Below are 19,157 nucleotides of genomic sequence, written 5' to 3'. Positions count from 1 at the left end.
CTCAAGTACGTAAACTATCTTCTTTATCTCCCTCCCCCAAACTTCTGTAAAATAGGAAGCTATCACTTATGCTTTTGTGGGTTGGATTTACAACAATGCACTTGTCCTTCCTGAAGATCAAGGTGAAAGAAAAAAGTTGAAAACAGAAACAGAGGCGGCCAGAAGAGCCCTCCACACAGAGGTTACACTAACAACAGACAGACAAAGAAAATCTGAAAATGGGGCTGGGGAAGAATTAACCAGAGCTTCTTTCAGTATTGCATATCAGAAACTCTAATATTCTCTAGAAGGGACATTTCTCCCACAGCAGGAGATTTCATTTTTTTTTTTTTTTTTAAAGAAAGGATATTAGCGATTACTTAAGTAGAGAACACAATTTGAATGAAGCGGAATACTTTACATCGTAATTCAATAGCTGTTGGGAAATGCCACTGAACACATTGGAAACTGAGGTGTTATGTGAAGAGTGAATGAACAAACAGCTGGTGTATCTGAATGCTTGGCTGTTTTCCTGTGATCACGGTTGGCAGCTAAAGGCAGGGGTAAGCAGGGCTCCAGGAAAAGTGCTAAAATGGCAATTTCTTTTTGTAGTCACAAAGCAAAATACTTTGTTTTGTTTGTTTGTTTTGTCTAGTTTCACTGGGTACAAATAAAGGTCAACTTGTTAAAACGATGTATTCAAACACTGAAAAGATTTTAAAGAGCCTGGCCACTGGGCTCAGGAGAGTCACTAATTGCTGCTTTAAATACTATTTGGGAAGGTCAAAAGGAGAGCCTGCAGACGGACATGCGTTGGAGGAATAACCTCTGCTCAGGGCTGCGGGGCTCCAAATCCCAGGCTGCAGTGCTGAGGTCACTGCAATCTGCTGCCAGCCTGGTCCTGTGCGGTCCACAGGGGCATGGACTTGGGAGAAGGACAAGCAGAAGATGGCTGCTGACCAGATGGCACTCAAACCTGCCTCCTCTGGTGAGAGAAAAATCTGCCAAAACCAGGTGTTTCACATTTTTTCTTTTTCTCTGGCATTTCTCTCTGCGTTCCCTTACAAAGACTCGACATCAGCACAGCTGTCTAGGAATTATCTAAGGAAATGAGATTTTTTTTTTTTTTCAGTGTAAGAGATTTGGGAAGCAGCTTTTGGGGACCACCCCTATATCATGCACACTGAGAGTCCTTTCATCAGGTCATTTAGAGGCACAGCATGAGAGGAAGCTTCAACCATTTTCCTTATCAGTACTAATAAGAAAAAGGGGCCCCACGAATTAGATTCCTTTATTTCTTTATTTGGCTCTGTTAGCAGCCTGAGAACCATCACATTATTTCTATCAATAATCTTGCATATATGTTCAGCACACTTTCTTTACTCTCTTTTTTTTTTTGAATTTTATTTTATTGTTTTTTTATACAGCAGGTTCTTATTAGTTGTCTATTTTATACATATTAGTGTATATATGTCAATCTCAATATCCCAATTCATCCCCCCACTACCCTCCCCCCTTTACTGTCTTTTAAAAAAATGGAGGGGGGTCTTTTAATGGAAAGGACTCAGATCTGCACCCTTCTGTTCATGCTGCACCAGTAAGAGATGACGGGAAACAAAACAGGATTAATGAAGATTGCTTCATACAGTGACAGGTAGAGAGCACAGGGTGATTCACGTCTATTTTAAAGCCTCTCTGCCTTGGCCCATGGGAAAAGAAAGTACAGATCTCATGATTCAAAATCCAGGGCATCTTCTGAGTCATGTTTTACTGGGGTGCGGGTGGGGTCAGGGTAAGGAAATTCTTTCCAAATATTCCATACTCCCTCATCTCAGGGACAGCTAACTTTTCCGCCTCCCCTCCATTCCATACTTCTGGCTGGGTGATTTGATTCAGGGACTTGGACACTCAGTCATGTCTCCTTAAGTAGACATGAACATGAAGAGTCCTAAAGTACAGTCTGGGACTAGATGAGGCAAGTAGGAGAGTCCTTTGGGGACTTGAACTGTTTACCAGCAAACCCTGCATTTGGAGGGGTATGACACATTGCCAACATAAAATAATAAAATTCATTTACTTATTCACCAACTCTTTATTAGGTCCTGAATGCTATTCTAATGTTATAATATTTTGTAGTCCAATTAGCCTATGATTTCTTGGACACTGAGTGGCTTCAGGAATGTTGTAGATACACTCAGCCTCACAGAAATTACTTTTCGTGAGAAGCACATGATTTAAGTTATGCACAACATCTGGCAACTAACAGGCTTATGGTCCTTGTTAGTTTCCTAGTTTCCGTTCTCTTCACTTTGGGAGGCAGTATGCTATTGGGCAGTAAGCGTCCACATATTCTAGGTGGGCAGCAAGCTGTGGGTTCTGTGGAAGTGTCTCAGGCTGATGCACAGAGGAGGAGAGGGATAAGTGCCTGCAGCTCTATGCCAGTGTCTTTTATGCAGCCCATAGCTCTGATTTTTAACTGTTTCCTATATTATGGTTTAGTATGAGATTGTGCTAGAGGGAAAAAAGCTGGAAGGAGATAGGGAGATGGAAAATATTTAAGGCCATTAGAAGAATAGAGAAAACACCGGCTGGAACTAAGAGAAACCTAACTTTTAATCCTGAGGTAGCTCTTTACTAATTTTGTGAAATAAGCATATCATTTAATTTCTTGAGTATGAATGTTCTCAAGACGCTGAGGGTATGTAACACTATGATTCAAAGTGCATTGCTGTAATGAATTTAAACATTTAGATTTTCTATTTTTAATCATAATACATAAGAGCTTGTACAATTAATGCAATTTTTTTGTTTCCATTTAGTATTGCTTATGTTCAAACAACTCAAAACACTTCTGAAGCAGGCTGATAAGGAGTAAACTAACTACTGAAGAAATGGGATAGTACATACAATAGGCATGCAATCTTCTGTCATTACTTTTATTTTCACATTCCAAAGACCCTTATATAATTTACCAGGTTTAGCATTACCAGTGAGTTGTTAATATGGCTAAGAATCTCATAATTTCTGTACTTAGTGATATTAAGAATTGATATCCCTCTATATCCGAATAAAAGATTTTGTAAATGCTTAGTTCTAGGGAATGAGACCATGCCTCTTTAAGTGTTTATAGTGTTCACTGTCACCATGGGATTCATATACTTGGGCCCTGGATCAATAAAATTAAGTTGAGCTATTGGATCAACATTTGAACATTGAAATATGGTACTAGATATTTCCTTAAAGTGTTATTACTCTTGGTACTGTCAATCCTCACCCTTTTCCAAGCCCTCAGATACCTCTCTCTGCTCAACACTTCTTCTCCCACTCACCCCCTTGTTCCGCACATACACTTTTCAGCAGCTCATTCTTCTGTCCGGGGAATATGTCACCACTCCCTTAGTTATACAGTTAATAAGAGGCCCAAATATTCAGATTCTAACTTGATCTATGGCATTAACTGGGTCTAGGGTAATAATTTTTTGTGCTCAGGTGCTATATGCCAGAACTCTTTTATGCCTACTTTTAAGTTACATTTTGAACCTTAATCTTTTCTGCCCTCTCTCTTTGTAAGTCAATTACAAGTCTGACTAAATCTCAACAGACAATACCACAAGTTGGTATAATGTCCAGTGAAATAAATGGACATTTATTTAAAGTATCCCATATAATATTGTCAATCTACAGAAAGACATGTCATACACATGATATTAATACAGGACATTACAACAACCCCCTGGGCTAATTTGTGCATCTACATACACACACACACATACACACACACACACACATAACACACACACTTTACTTTCAGTGGGAACGCAGGTGTTTTTCAAAGAACTGTAAAATTACAAATTTAAATTACATTCAAACTTTTAAAAAATCAATTAGAAGAATACTGTTCTCTTCCAACTTGTTTACATACTGAATTGTCACAGTGAAAGCTAATTTTAGCCTTTGTTTTCAGCCCCAAGTTTAGCCCTAAACAATAGTAGCTGCTATAACTTTCTTCTTGTAAATCTTTTGCCCCAAGCCAAGTAATGGGCTGATTCTACTATTCACATCCTGTCATTCATAATGTCCAAGGTGTTTTTAGTCATCTGAGCTCTAAAATAAATGCCACAGTTTGAATATTATAGCAGAATGTGCAGATTTATCCTTGACCTACATCCAAATTTTACAGAAAATAATGAGAAAACTATTTGTTGGCCAAAAAAAAAAAAGTCTAACAACAAAAACAAGTTTTTATGTGCTACTGAACACTAGAGAACTTTTGAAACACAATTATAGACCGTGGAACAGAAGAATAAACTGAAAGGAGGAAGAAAAGCGATTAAAAAGTAAATAATTTACCTAGATGGAAAGACTTTAAAAAATAAGGGATTTGGAAGAAAATCTTTCAAAACTGAGATTCTGTAAAACCTTAACCATACGCTTTCTGTCAAAGCTAGATTTGTTATGTCACACCTCCATAACTCAGACCTGCAGTGCTTGGAAAATAGCTTGTTTAGACTTTCTCCATAATGATTTTCTTAGCACTATTTTTAAATGCATGTTTCCTAACTTGGGAAAAAATCGTGGGTTGTTATGAAGTTGTTTTTTCTGGGTCAGTGAGTAGTTTAGTGAAGCAGGAAATATCTTTCAGAATGGAGTGAGGAGTCACCTGTCTCCAGATGGTCAAAATAACTAGCTTTTTTATACTCATCACTGTTAAATTAAAAAGGATCCAGGTACCTCAATTAATATAATATACCGTGGTTTAAATTATGTTTTATTTTGGAGGCGGGAGACCATGAATTGTCACTGACGTGGTTTCAGTAGAGGAATATTGTATGCACGTAAAACTGCAATGAAACAGAGTCTCCTTTGGTAAAAAAACATCTTTAAGTGTTTCAGACTTTTCCCCTTCATGAATTCTGATCACTAAAAGGTTCAAGGTTCATTGATAAGAATATATGCTTTTACTGGAAATTCTACTTCAAGTGATTAATTTTATTTTACCAGAATTTAAAATCACTTACTTATCTCTATTTGTCTGACTTATACCCTGCCTCCCATGTTCATGAAGGCACTGGAAACTGTTTTCCAAAAGCTTGAATTCCTTCTTAAGGCAGCAACCATGAAACACTTAAATAGTAACATCCAGGAAAATAAATCATGTTGCCATTGTCACTTCTCCAAACCCACATTTCTCTCAATAATTATCTAAGCAATTTTCAGGGTGAACTGTTATTAGTGACTTCGCCACCAGAGTTAACACTGATACTGGACAAATAACCAAGATGTAAATACTGCAAAATCCAGAATAACGTTTTCCTGGTTCCTCCTGATAAGACTCAATTCTTGGCTGTAATGGTTATATGAATCGTGAAGACCACCCAATCTCAGGCAAGTTTAATTATTGTGACACATCCTGGATTTCATTCTGATGGATTCAACAGCAAAAGCATCCAAGGAGGTCATGCATTCTTACAAGAATTTCATTCTGGTTTATTGAAACTTCGGTAGCTTGTTTAAGGGTTCAAAATGCTCTGCATATTTTCTGGGGTTCATTTCTGAGTTCTACAAATTCAGTTGAACACATCTCTCTGCTAGCATATTATTAAAATGAATTATTTGTAGTAGTTGATCCTTTAATTTCTGGAACATTTGGCTATGTTTATTTTTGATGCATTTTAAAGTGTTAAAGTTCATAATTCCACATATCTACGATGCATTCTCAATTACTATAATGTTTTAATAGGTCTTTGCATCACGAAAGTAATGTCACAACAATACTGCTTTTAAAATATACCCCAAATCTCTATAATTTAAAACTATAATCATTTACTTTTTCTCATGTATCTGTGGGATTGCTAGGCTGGGCTGCAAGCTATAAGTTGGATCCAGTTCTACTCCATGTGCCTCTCAGTGTCCTTGAAGCAAAGGGGCAGTTGGGTCATATTCTTTTCATGCCAGTGACAGAAGTATGAAAAGGATGAACAGAACTGGTAAGCTCTCACTCCCGTCCACATTCTATTGGCCAAAGGAGGACCACATGGTCAAGCCCCAAATTAAAAGGGTGGAGAAATACATTCCATCACTCAAGGTACATGGCATAAAAAGGGAGAAGCATTTCAAACAAAGATATAATCTTCCAGTCTTGATATATGGCAGTGTAATTTCTCCCATGCTGCTTTAAAAGTACCAAATTTGAAGTGCTGAGGTAAAGAAAACAGATTTATAAAATAGACAGCAGACCAGCATACTGTTTCTTTCATTTGTAAAATTGAATTTCTGAAAAATGACTGATCCAACTAGTCAAAACATGCCTCTTTAAGAACATAAATGTTGGGTAAAAAATGGATGTTATGAGGACTTGAAATAACATAGCTTAGGGGCCCAAATTTGAGAGCATAAACCACTGTTCAGTCCATGCTGATTACAGGTAGAAAGGAAATATCTTACTATACAATTCTTAAGATTCAGAGTAGGTTTCTCATCATTATTCTCCAGTCACAGGGCTGGCAGACATTCAACCATTATGCACTGGTACCCCATGTTGGTTATTAAAACATTAAAATGCTTCCACAACAGTTGGTAAAGAGCCAACACCCTGAGCCTCAAAGACTAAGCATACACTCAGCCCAGGCCACCCAGATCCCTCCGTTGACATCCTTTCCCTACAAGCCCCTCTCAGCCCAGCCATGAAGGGCGTCAGGCCCAGATCTGCAGGGGTCCACAGGAACTTGTTTGAGTCCAAAGAGGTAGCATTCATTCTGTTCGGACAGTGCCCACTGTTAGTGCCCATGGTATATTGGAAATTGAATATTTTTAATATCATCTCCTCAGTTGCATCAAGAGCAGATACTCTAAGTTTATGATCTATTCTGAGAAGAGGTTGGATTTCATTGCTCATGGTAAACACTGAAAAGCAGGACTCCTCTTGCTGCCATCCAGCTCACTTTCTCTAAAAACTCAGTCCTTGTTAGGAAAAAGGTAGCCCTTTGAAGTATTAGAAATAATACCAAAATTAATCGTAACATGTACCCCTGAATTGTTTCTAACAATTATTTTTCCTTTTTTGCCCAAAATAAGCAGAAAATATTTTTATTGTGGAAAATAAATGTATTACTAAATTTTAAAAATTAATATAGTGTTTGAAATATCAGTAATAGCCAAAGGCTATGTTTATTTTAAAACGGCAGTAAGCTAAAAATTAGGTAACTTTCCATAGCCTTCTATCTGAAATATAAAATTATTGAGATATGTATATAAAGAAACAAACCAGGGAAAAGAAAGCTCAGAGATGACACTGGGCGGGGGGTGGATTAGGGTGGGGGGATCCTAGCATTTGCAACCCATACCAACTAAAAACACAGAACACCAGATTTCATTATTTTGATAATCCTTGCTTAACTACAGTTTTCTCTTTTGGACAGCACATTTTTATTTTTATCATTTGAGAAATAAAACAATGTCATGTTATAGTGAACAGTCACTTCAGAACAGACCATCTAAATGTGGGCCGCACCTATAGCCAGAGTTGCCTGGGCACTAAGGACTGGGGGGAGAGAGGAAAGGGAAAGTCTGGAAGGTGGATGTGCTTTTAAGGTCTGAAATTCCACGTGTTGCCTTGACATCTGTGACCCTCACAGGTTCTCAAAGGCCTAGCCATGAGTTCCCCTGCTCTCACCATATGTATGCCCACCACCCAGCAGGAAAGGTTCCCTACCGCTCCCCGCTGGTTCCCCTATAAGTCATACCAGCTGCACCCCACCTGGTCCTCAATCTAATGGGTCTCACCTGCCTGCCGGCCACAAAATTATTCAAACAAGCCAATCATATGCTCCTGAGGAAATCAAAGGTCACCTCACCCTCTAGCCACCACACAGCTTGCCCCCCACAGTGCCTACTAGTTCACGCTGCTCCTCAGTACAGTCTCCACGTGGCCCTGCGTGGTCTGCAGCATCCTGCTCTCCTGGGATGTGAGCATATGTGGCGAATAAACTGGTGCCAATCTCATCTGCCCAGTGTGAGGTAGCAGGCATTCAGCCATTTCAGACTATTTAGAGCAGAGGATCCCTCCATCACTAATAGGGTGACTAGGAGGTGATAAGAAGAGGGCAAAATAGACTGAAACGATAGCTATCGCAGGAGTGATATTACAATTTAAAAGAGGTGGGGGCCATCAGTTACGAAAGTCCAGCCCATTTTATTTATTAGACACAGTGCTTAAGTTCTGTGCGCTTTTCCAATGCCTGAAAAAAATGTTTAATATTTGAAAAGAAGTGTTAGCTCCACAGGCAAAAATAAAACTGTGAAATTAAACTTAATGTAGGATTGATTCAATGCCTATAATATATAATAACTAAACTCTTTTATAGTTATATATAAATTATATTTAATGTGGACTGTCTGTACATTTTAGTGTGTTTAATATGATGTGGGATGAATGGTTCTGACAATAAAACTTATTCAGAACTGGGAAGGCTATAATTTAATAAGTAAATATTACTTTCTCAAAATAAAAAAAAAACAACTAAAACAGGTTTGAGGATTTACAAGACTGAAACAGAGTAAGAGAATAAAGGAAACGCTGAGGTAAGGAAAAAGGACCTAGTAAAAGACAAAATACATCAATGCAGACATGTGGTGAATTGTCTTCTGGAGGGCTAAGGAAGGGTCACTTTGCCTGCTATAGAGTGTCTGGTTACATCTGAAAGTAAACATCAAGAAAAAGAAAATATACATTCCATTTTGTCTAATGAACTCTTAGGCTAGAAAATAGTGAGATTCCCACATTGGGTCACAGTTTTTTTATACGTAACATATATTTAAGTCTTCCATCCAACAGCTTATTTCAAGAAAACAAAACTAAACTAAACTAATATAACTACATAATGGCATAGGGCTATGTTTATAGGGACATTAATCTAGCTCCTTCAAACCAATTCAACTGATAGTAAACAAATAGTAAATGAACAGTGCCAGAATGAAAACGAGAAACTGCAACTCTCAGCATCTTTTTCTAACTCATATAACTCATATGGAATAAAAGATCTGTATTTTTTGTGCAGGGAGAAATGTGATATCAGTCAACACTAGGAATCTGAGTGAATGTACGTAATATGGCATAGTATTTTTGTTATAGATTTATTTTCACTTATTTTCTTGTCTTTTGAAACAAACATTCATCCCTTTTTTTTCATTATTTTCTTTTTTCTTCCTCTTCCTGTCACTGTTCTTTCTTGTTTTCTCTTGCTATGTTATAGATAATTGTGATTGTAATTTTCTCACACTGAACAAAAATAGTATGATCTATACAAAATTATCAATTTATTACACTTAAAGTATCATCAGTAATCATTGATATTCATCAAACTAGAATATAGTGCAAGGAAAATTACTTCTAGCATTTTGAAATTCAAAAAAAATAAAACTTGTACTTCTGTGGTAGCCGTAATATTTACCTTAAAACTTCAGTCTTGAAAGATTTTTAGTCATTTATTTAAATAGTATGATTATTTTAAATATTGAAAAATACTAAAATAAACAGCTCTAGTAGGAATTCCTTTGATTTTAATATGGTGAATATTAGAGGGAAAATATGTTTGCTATTATGAGGATTTTTTTTTTTAATTTCTAAAGAGCTTAGTCCTATGTGTTTAACATAGAGCTTTCCTTCTGGTGACAGAAACTATGCTAAGGAGAAATGCATTTTCGGAAAGTTTGACCAATAAAAGATTTAAGTCACCAAAGGTTTGGCTGCTAACTTTAATTTAGCCCCATTTATTTAAATGGTTGCATTATAGCTGACAATATTTTGTGGCATATACTGAATATAATGATTCATTTATTTTTTCTGCTCTAGTAATTGCATCATAAATTACCATTAAAGCCCACCTAAAACTCAGTAAGAAATCATCCTTGGCATGTTAATCTATATTCTAGTAATAGACAAATTTCAGTGTCCAGTATAAATTTTCTGCTTTCGTTTTCATAATGCACATGCATGCTCAGAACATACATGAGATTCTGGTATCCTTTTGAATATGCAAAATAGTGAACAGTTTAAGCCTTTGAAAATGTAAAAGACCTTTGAATCCATGTTTTTACTTATCTATAGAATATTATAATTTTGGTTCCATTGCAATTTGAACTAAATTTTTGACCTTTGTATTCTTGACATTGCCTTATAATTTTAAAACTATGTATTTTATAAAGGAGTATAAATAACTAAGAAAATGGAGTAATAATGAGTAACTAACTCTGAAAGTATTAAAACATATATAAAGACATTATAATTTTAAAAGTATGCTACAAGTACAGGCAAAGGCAGGCAGATAAACCAAAAAGAGAAAGAGAGAGAGAGAAAGTGAGAGTAAGAGAGCCTGAAAACATATCCTGATAATGTAAGAATTAAGAATATGAGGAAGGGTAGCATTTCAAATCATTGGAGAAAATATAGATAAATGAAAGTAACAAAAAAAAATACAAAAAAGGAAATACGGATGAATACCTCCAAAATCTTTTAATGGGTAAGTAGACATTATAAAGTAAAAATTACTAGAAATGCCTCTGTAAAAATGTTAAATTCTTGTCAGGCAAAGGGTTAACATCTTTAAAGAGCTTTATAAAAATGAATGTGGCCTTTTCACGAAGATGGAGCCGAAAGCGAAAAAGGAAGTCCCTGCCCCCTCCCAAAGCCGAAGCCAAAGCAAAGGCTTTGAAGGCCAATAAAGCAGTGTTGAATGGCATACACAGCCACAAAGAAAAGAAGATCCGGACGTCACCCACCTTCCGACGGCCCAAAACACTGCGGCTCAGGAGGCAGCCCAAATATCCTCGGAAGAGCGCCCCTAGGAGAAACAAGCTTGACCACTATGCCATCATCAAGTTCCCCCTCACCACCGAGTCACCCATGAAGAAAACAGAAGACAACAACACACTGGTGTTCACTGTGGATGTCAAGGCCAACAAGCACCAGATTAAACAGGCTGTGAAGAACGTCTATGACATTGACGTGGCTAAGGTCAACACCCTGATCAGCCCCTTGTATGGAGTATGGACTTCTGAGGAAACATCAGCTGCCCTGCCTCTAGAACTTAAGGGGCCTGATGGAGAGAAGAAGGCATACGTTCGACTGGCTCCTGACTATGACGCTTTGGATGTTGCCAACAAAATTGGGATCATCTAAACTGAGTCCAGCTGACTAATTCTAAATATAAAAGTTTTCACTATTAAAAAAAAAAAATGAATGTGTCAATAATTGATCAAACAATTCACAAAAGAAGAAATGTAGATAGAAAATGAATGTGAGAACTGTTCAAAATCTCTGATGATTTAAGTGAAACTGAAAACAGTATCTGGCCTTTTTCTTTTTCTCATGATTGAACTGGTGAAATGGAAGAACGAATAAAGAAGGTAGAAAAGGAGGAGTGGGGAAAGAGAAAGAGGGAGGGGAGGAAAAGGAAGGAAGGGAAGAAGCAGGGAAAAAAGGAGAAAGAGAAGAATATATGATGGAAAGGAAGAGGAGAAGAAAGGAAAATTACTACCCAGTGTCAGTCAGGGTATTTTAAAATGAAATGTCCTACAATGTTAAGGGCTGTAGAAAGTGACACAAGATGTCTGGGGCAAAATTTAGCAGCACACACAGTATATTTCATACATATTAATTCCTCTAGGAATTAATGCTACAGAAATCAAGTTTTGTTACAGCACTATGTATGTGGGGAAAAAGTTGTAAGTAATCTAAATGACAAATTCAAAAAGATAGTTAAATAAATAATAATATACACATATGAGTTGCAGCCTTTTAATATAATGCTATTAAAGAATAACAAAAGATGTTCAAGATATATCATTTAGTGGGAAAGCTAATACTAATATGCTTAGAAATAGCTGCATATCCCATTTGATAGTGTACATTTTTGTATTATATGTATATGAAATTGCTAACAGTGATTATTATTGAATGAAACAGTCTGGCTGATTTTTCTACTCTTCACTTATACATATTTTCTATAAATTATTTACTATTCAAATTTTAGGCAAAAAATAAAGTTGTCCTATAGGTTTTGGCAAACCATCGACAGATTGTGTGCATACACTTTAAGTTTTGTTTAATGTTTTTATCTTAGCTAACAATATTTTCTCTACAAATAATGCATTCTGATTTTTATAGCTCAAAGTTTCTAAAAGTTGGAATGTAATATTTTAGCCAGATATCCACCCTAGATATAACTGAAATTACATATAAGTATTTGTTTTTTACTAAAAGTGGCATTTTATAGCAATTAATAATAATAATGACAAAAGCTGATTAAATATTTATTGAGTATACCATGTACTTGTCCAAACATTTTACACATATTTTCACAAGTTTATAAAGTATAACTTCACTTTATTCATTCAATCTGATTTCCTATCAATAATTATTTTAAAATATAACTTTTTCTCTCAGTAAAAATATTGGATTCCCAAATATTATAAAGTTACACTTAAGAGCTGAGGAAGCAACCTGTGTCCATCGACAGATGAATGGATAAAGAAGACGTGGCACATATATACAATGGAATATTACTCAGCCATAAAAAGAAATGAAATTGAGTTATTTGTAGTGAGGTGCATGGACCTAGAGTCTGTCATACAGAGTGAAGTCAGAAAGAGAAAACAAATACCGTATGCTAACACATATATACGGAATCTAAAAAAAAAAAATTGGTCATGAAGAACCTAGGGGCAGGATGGGAATAAAGACACAGACCTACTAGAGAATGGACTTGAGGACACGGGGAGGGGGAAGGGTAAGCTGGGACAAAGTGAGAGAGTGGCATGGACATATATACACTACCAAATGTAAAACCGATAGCTAGTGGGAAGCAGCCACACAGCACAGGGAGATCAGCTTGGTGCTTTGTGACCACCTAGAGGGGTGGGATAGGGAGGGTGGGAGGGAGGGAGACGCAAGAGGGAAGAGATATGGGTATATATGTATATGTATAGCTGATTCACTTTGTTATACAGCAGAAACTAACACACCATTGTAAAGCAATTACATTCCAACAAAGATGTTAAAAAAAAAAAAGAGAGAGACAGATCCAAAAAAAAAAAAAGAGCTGAGGAACTTTTAAAGAGAAAATAAGTTATCAGTAAGATTAGCACTCAAAATACTACAGAGATACTCATAATACTATCAATAATAAACTGGAGCTACATTTAAAAAGACCAAAGAAGAAATACCAGCCAAGGAAAACAAAGACTATCATATACTAATTCACCATATACTAGTCATATACATCATATAATCTATATACTAAACATCATATATTAATCCATTTCCCCTTTCCTCACAAGGTGTTCTCCCTCTAAAATTAGTACTTCCAAAATACATACTTTACAATTCAATGAAGATTTTCACTACCTTTAAAATCCCTATGCACTTCCAACCATAGTTTTTTAAGAAGATGCTGCCCCTGCCACTTCAGCTCAATGGCCTCTTTCCATTAATCTTTGCAGAGCAGCAAATAACTATATATTTGTTCTAGTATCCTTGGATGGTAGTACTTGAAGCTCATAGAGGAAATTTACTAAAATGCCAGATACTTGGTTTACAATATATATAAACCATAGCCATGCCTGAAATCTGCATATAGAGTGACTAGTCCTAGTACTAATGGGTTAAAACTTAACTTTCATTCAATATTGTCAAATGATGAGGATATGTCTGTGAGATAATTTTTTACCACAGTCTGTCCTATTAGGGTCTACATATTCTTCTAGTCAAGAAGTTAGTAAATATTTCAGCAGCAAAGGCCTTTTTGAGAAAATAATGAAAATGTGGAAAAAATCACCATAAAAATATACTGCATCACTGAGAAATGGGCTAGGATGAAACAGAAAATCCAAAACTTAAAAGAGATAGAAGATCATTTTTCTTTCATGTGATAGTCTTGAGATAAGCTGTCCAGGGATAATTTGGCATCTACATGGAGTTAGGGAGCCAAGCCAGTTCTATCTTGTGGTTTTACTGGGCACAGCTTTCATTTCTAAGACCTCTCATGGCCCCAGGAAGTTTGAGCTCCTGCCATTTTGTCTATATGCTAGCCAGCAGGAGGGGAGGAAGGATAAAGAAGGATATCCTCTACTCTTTTAAAGGCACATCGCAGAGTTTTCATCTTACTTCTACTAACATTTCATTGGCTGAAATGTATGATCACACCAACTGCAACAGAGGCTGGGAAATCTAAGGAAGATCAGGAGGGTGGCCACTAAGAGACCACCAGCAGACTCTGCCATGGGCACTGCATGCACACTCACACATTTTGCACTCAAATTCAGGGGGTTTATGAAGCCCTCCTCCTGAAGCCTATCCCAAGAATCTGTCACATAGATCCAATGTCAAGAATCCCTGCTCACAGGATGAAAACTCCCGTAGTCTAGGCTGCTGGGCTTATGACATGATATATGACCTTGTAGGGTCGCTCCCCATAGTAGAGAGCCCTGACAAATAGAAGATCTATGGTGATTATACGGAACATCTATAGGTAACTGACGTTTATTTTCTGACTTTCATTTTATCTTATATGGCAAGAATTCAGCCTCCCTAAAAAATCCTTCTCATTTATTTCTAGGAGAATACAGGACATGTTTCACATGTATCTGCCACCAAGTCTTCTCAGCTATTTCCTGATGATTGCCTTTTCTTCCCCCTCCCATCTCAGCTTTTTTTTTTTTTTGGTTGCATTGGGTCTTCCTTGATGCGTGCGGGCTTTCTCTAGTTGTAGCAAGCAGGGGCTACTCTTCGTTGCGGTGCACGGGCTTCACACTGCGGTGGTTTCTCTTGTTGCGGAGCACGGGGTCTAGGTGTGTGGGCTTCAGTAGTTGTGGCTCGCAGGCTCAGGAGTTGTGACTTGCGGGACCTAGAGCGCAGGCTCAGTAGTTGTGGCGCATGGGCTTAGTTGGTCTGCGGCATGTGGAATCTTTCCGGACCAGGGCTCGAACCCGTGTCCCCTGCATTGGCAGGTGGATTCTTAACCACTGCGCCACCAGGAAAGTCCCCCATCTCAGTTTTTGTTGTGATTTCTCCCTTCCAGAAATCACGATTTCAAGTCTCTGGCTTGAAAAGCTCCTTGAAGGGGCTTTTTTACTGTCTCTGTGGCAAATGGCTTTTTATAGAAGTTCTAGGGATTTGGAAACTAATCTAGGGAAAAGATCTGACCATGACGTGGTAGGAGCACACACAAACTTTAGCTTTGATATGTCTGCCTATAGGGGAGTCCAGAGGCTATAGGCGGAGGCCTGGGGGTGTGGAGAGGTTGGGGGAGGTAGAGGGGGTGGAACTGGCACTACCCAGAGGGGAGGAAGGCAAGGGAACTTCCCCAGGGAGAGGAAGATTAGAGAGAGGGCTTAAATATCTAGGTGATGTCACTCAGCAGGACAGCAAGGAGTCTCTGCGTCAGAGAACTTTGAAGGGCAGCAGGGTCTTGGGGGCCTTATAACTACAGTAGTTCTTTTCAATAGGTAATAGCTATCAAGATGAGGTTTCACAGGGCATGCAAACAAGCAGGCTCTAAGAAGCTAAAATTTTACTTGTTTGGACTATATTTAAAACAATTGTACGTGTAAAAATCTGAGTTTGGCATCAGTGGGCTTTCGAGCTAATGAACTAATGGTTCCAGCCTGCAGTGAGGAAATAACCTTAGGGACCAATACACAGAGGCCATCTTTGGCTCATTTGTACAGCACTTTTCAACCTCACAATAGACAATGACTGCTGAAAACTGCCCTTGCCACTTGTTGACTGATAAAAATGCACAATCTTTATTCGGCGGACATTCTTAGGACTTGAAGCTCAGGAGACAGCATCTCAGATAATGCTAAGAAAACTGTTCCGAAGAGGAAGGGTGCGGAGCCATGATATATAGGAGCTTTTGCAACAACACCACGTAGTCAGAACAACAGACTACTGTTAATAAAAGAAAACTAGACATCTCAAGTTAAGGAATTTAGCAATTTTCTATGTATGGGAAGATGCAAGAGTGGGCTCACTGAAATCTTTCCTTTCATATGCACCTCAACTATCTGGGACCAGTATCCTATGTTTTCACATCCTGAGTTTCCTCAAGCTACACCTTACTAAACAGTTAATGAGCTAAAGTCTCTAAGTGTCCAAATGGAGAAGAATTCTTTGGAGTCCTCAGTCTATTCATGTCACCTGGTGCCCTGGGTAGAAACAGGGAGAACGCTGATTGAAGAAGAGGCTTGTGCAAACTTGTGGCTTACCACACAGTTCAGGCTGGAACCCACAGGCAGAAGGTCTGGCAGCTTGGATACCAGTCTCCTAGTCTCTGAATAGCTCATGGAGACATATGACTGGGAAAAGCACAATCATGTGCACTTGGACTTTAGGAAAGGGACCTTGTGCCTTGCCACTTTCTCTTCCTCTAGTGGCTCTGACCAAGCATGTGTGGAAAGAACAGTCTTAGCAGCAAGCTACAGTCCATTCTCTCTCTTTCCTGGAGAATGCCTTGGGAAAGAAAGATGGCCTGATGAATATAAAACTTGGTATCGTGTTCACTACAGCAAACAATGGCATCTGATAAATCTAAAATAGAAGGACAAATTTCAAGAGAAGCTGATTAAATGCCAAAGGGTTTACAAATGAAGGGTTTTCACCTGCATTTCTGAAACCCATGAAAAGAATGCTAAAATTGACCATTAAGAAAAAGGAACAAAATTATTTGATAAAGATTTGTATGCTGGTAAAATGAAACGTACATTACAGTGAATGAAATGACATAGGAAGCTTGCATATGTTTCTAGGTTGATAATAACGTCCTGGTCTACTTTTTGAAAAATACTTTTATCAATTTACAAATGATTCTTTCCATGAGCTTTCATAGAGCATTCTGATAACTTAGTCATGCATCTTGAGTACAAAGTTATACAATTATTTTTAAAATGTTTCTTCTATTTGAGGATAATGGTATATTTATTCTGCCACAATCTATTTGCTGATTCTGAATTTAGATGTACTATTTTGGAGAGATAGGCATCTGTATAGGATTTAAATTATACCTTTATTTTCTTTATCTGGAGATGTGAAGCCTTGTACAACCTTGGAGACTAACAGGGGCCAGAAATTTTTAGGAGTTATAAATAGAGGAAGAAAGTGATTTCGAATAATATATACAGATATATTTCTGATAATCTTTTGAGAAGAAAAGATCGCACTCTCACTTTTTTAGATATTCAAGGGAAGTTCTATTGATGTCTTGACTGCCCATCTTATATTAGGCCAAAATAGAAGTCTCATGGTGAAAACAGGTAGACTGCAATGCAATATGAACTAGAAAAGTAAAGTATAGCTTATAGTTGACAGCACGGGTTGGCATTAAATAATATATAAGTTTGCATAGGTATTCTTTTCAATTGTCACTGTTGTGCTGCCAGTAACTTTTCAAGTGCTGAAATACTTCCCTAAATTTTTTTTCAGATACTTTCTGTCTTCTAGGTGCCCTATATATATAGGTAGTTACTTAGGATGAGATTATTTTAAAATAAGCACAGATAGAAATTCTATTCACTACAAATAATCTTTAGCCAAGCCTTCTTGCCGAAAAATTCCATGTCTTCAATTATTTAGATAATCTTCCAGGCTTTTTTTTTTTTTTTTTTTTTTTGCGGTACGCGGGCCTCTCACCGCTGTGGCCTCTCCCAGCGCGGAGCACAGGCTCCGGACGCACAGGTTCAGCGACCATGGCTCACGGGCCCAGCCGCTCCGTGGCATGTGGGATCTTCCCGGACCGGGGCACGAACCCGTGTCCCCTGCATCGGCAGGCGGACTCTCAACCACTGCGCCACCAGGGAAGCCCTGCCAGGCTTATTTTACACATATTGGCTCACTAAATGCTAGTTAAAGAAGTACTCCATACACTAGCCTGTGCGTTCTTTGATGTCTGGGACCATGTCCTCTTCAATCTTCCCCATCGCAACACTTAGCACAGTGACTGGCTTCTAGTAGTATTCAATAAACGTGATATCACGTGCTAGGCTGAAAAAACACATGATCAATGTAAGCTCTATGACAACAGGGAATAGTCTCCTGTGTCATTTACACAGAACAGAGCTGGGAAAAATAAATATTTTCTAAATATATGAATGAAGTTGCATTAATTATTTGTATATTCGGAAGTTAAGTTCAAAGATCTAAGCACTTTGGTCTCAGAATTTTTTTCCATCTCCCTATAATCAAAATGGGCAGCTGGAATTTTGAAAGAAATATAATTTACTAGAGAAAGGTGAGCTGCTCACATCAACTTAAAGACCCCAAATTACATAAATTTTCAATATCTTCTGTCATTGGGTAAGAAAAATATATACAAATCGCAAGTTCATGGATGAGAAAGTGGTGAGAATACAGAATTCAAAAGTGCTAAATAAATGATACTCCAAACTGCCAGCTGCCAGACAGAAATGATATGCAATTAATCTAATAAGGTCCATCCACAGTCCAATGCTAATAATTAAAATTGTAAAGGTCCACTGTATTGAAACAGAACCTTGATTTCAGAGAGATTTTCTCTGGACTTCAAGTCACTCCAGCACTGAATTATAAGTGGTGTTTCCATTTTCTCATTATTATATATATAAACTCATATTGCAATGAAAGTATTTCCCAGACACTTTACATAGTACTGACCATCTTTATATTAATAAAGGAATCACCAAAGATAAATATTCAAACGAATAATGTTTATATTTATTTAATCAGTGTAAGAAAAGACTTTAGTGGACAAAAGTACTGAAAATGATGATTAAGTCAATGCCATCTTAAATATTTCTGGTTTGGCTTTACTTTCCCTATCCTTAATTGTCACATAGGAAAGCGTCAGCTGTGTTGTTTCCCGCTCTGTATTTGGTTACGTGTTTTTATATATCATTTTTATAACTTTGTGCACAGAAATGTTAATCTCAGAAACATGTTTCCATTTCTACATATACCTAGCACTGTTCCTCACATCACTAATGGTGCTGAAACTAGGGCATGATATAATTTCTGCCATTTCACCTAAACAATAAGCTTTTAGAATATCATATATTCACTGATTCATTCATTTATTCAACACTCAATAACTAATGATGTTTCAGATATTGTGAAAGGTTACAATCAGGAACAACAGAACAGAGCTCTTTGA

At 37.4% G+C, this 19,157-nt stretch overlaps 1 pseudogene; it reads left to right on the top strand.

Moving 5' to 3' along the window:
- The first annotated feature begins 10,620 nt into the window (after positions 1–10,620).
- Positions 10,621–11,155, top strand: LOC101282999 (60S ribosomal protein L23a-like; annotated as a pseudogene).
- Positions 11,156–19,157: the final 8,002 nt, after the last annotated feature.

Source organism: Orcinus orca, chromosome 6 (assembly GCF_937001465.1).
Source record: "Orcinus orca chromosome 6, mOrcOrc1.1, whole genome shotgun sequence".
NCBI classification, from domain to species: Eukaryota; Metazoa; Chordata; class Mammalia; order Artiodactyla; family Delphinidae; genus Orcinus; species Orcinus orca.
The sequence above is the reverse complement of the archived record's forward strand: the minus strand, read 5'-3'. Positions and strand labels throughout refer to the sequence as shown.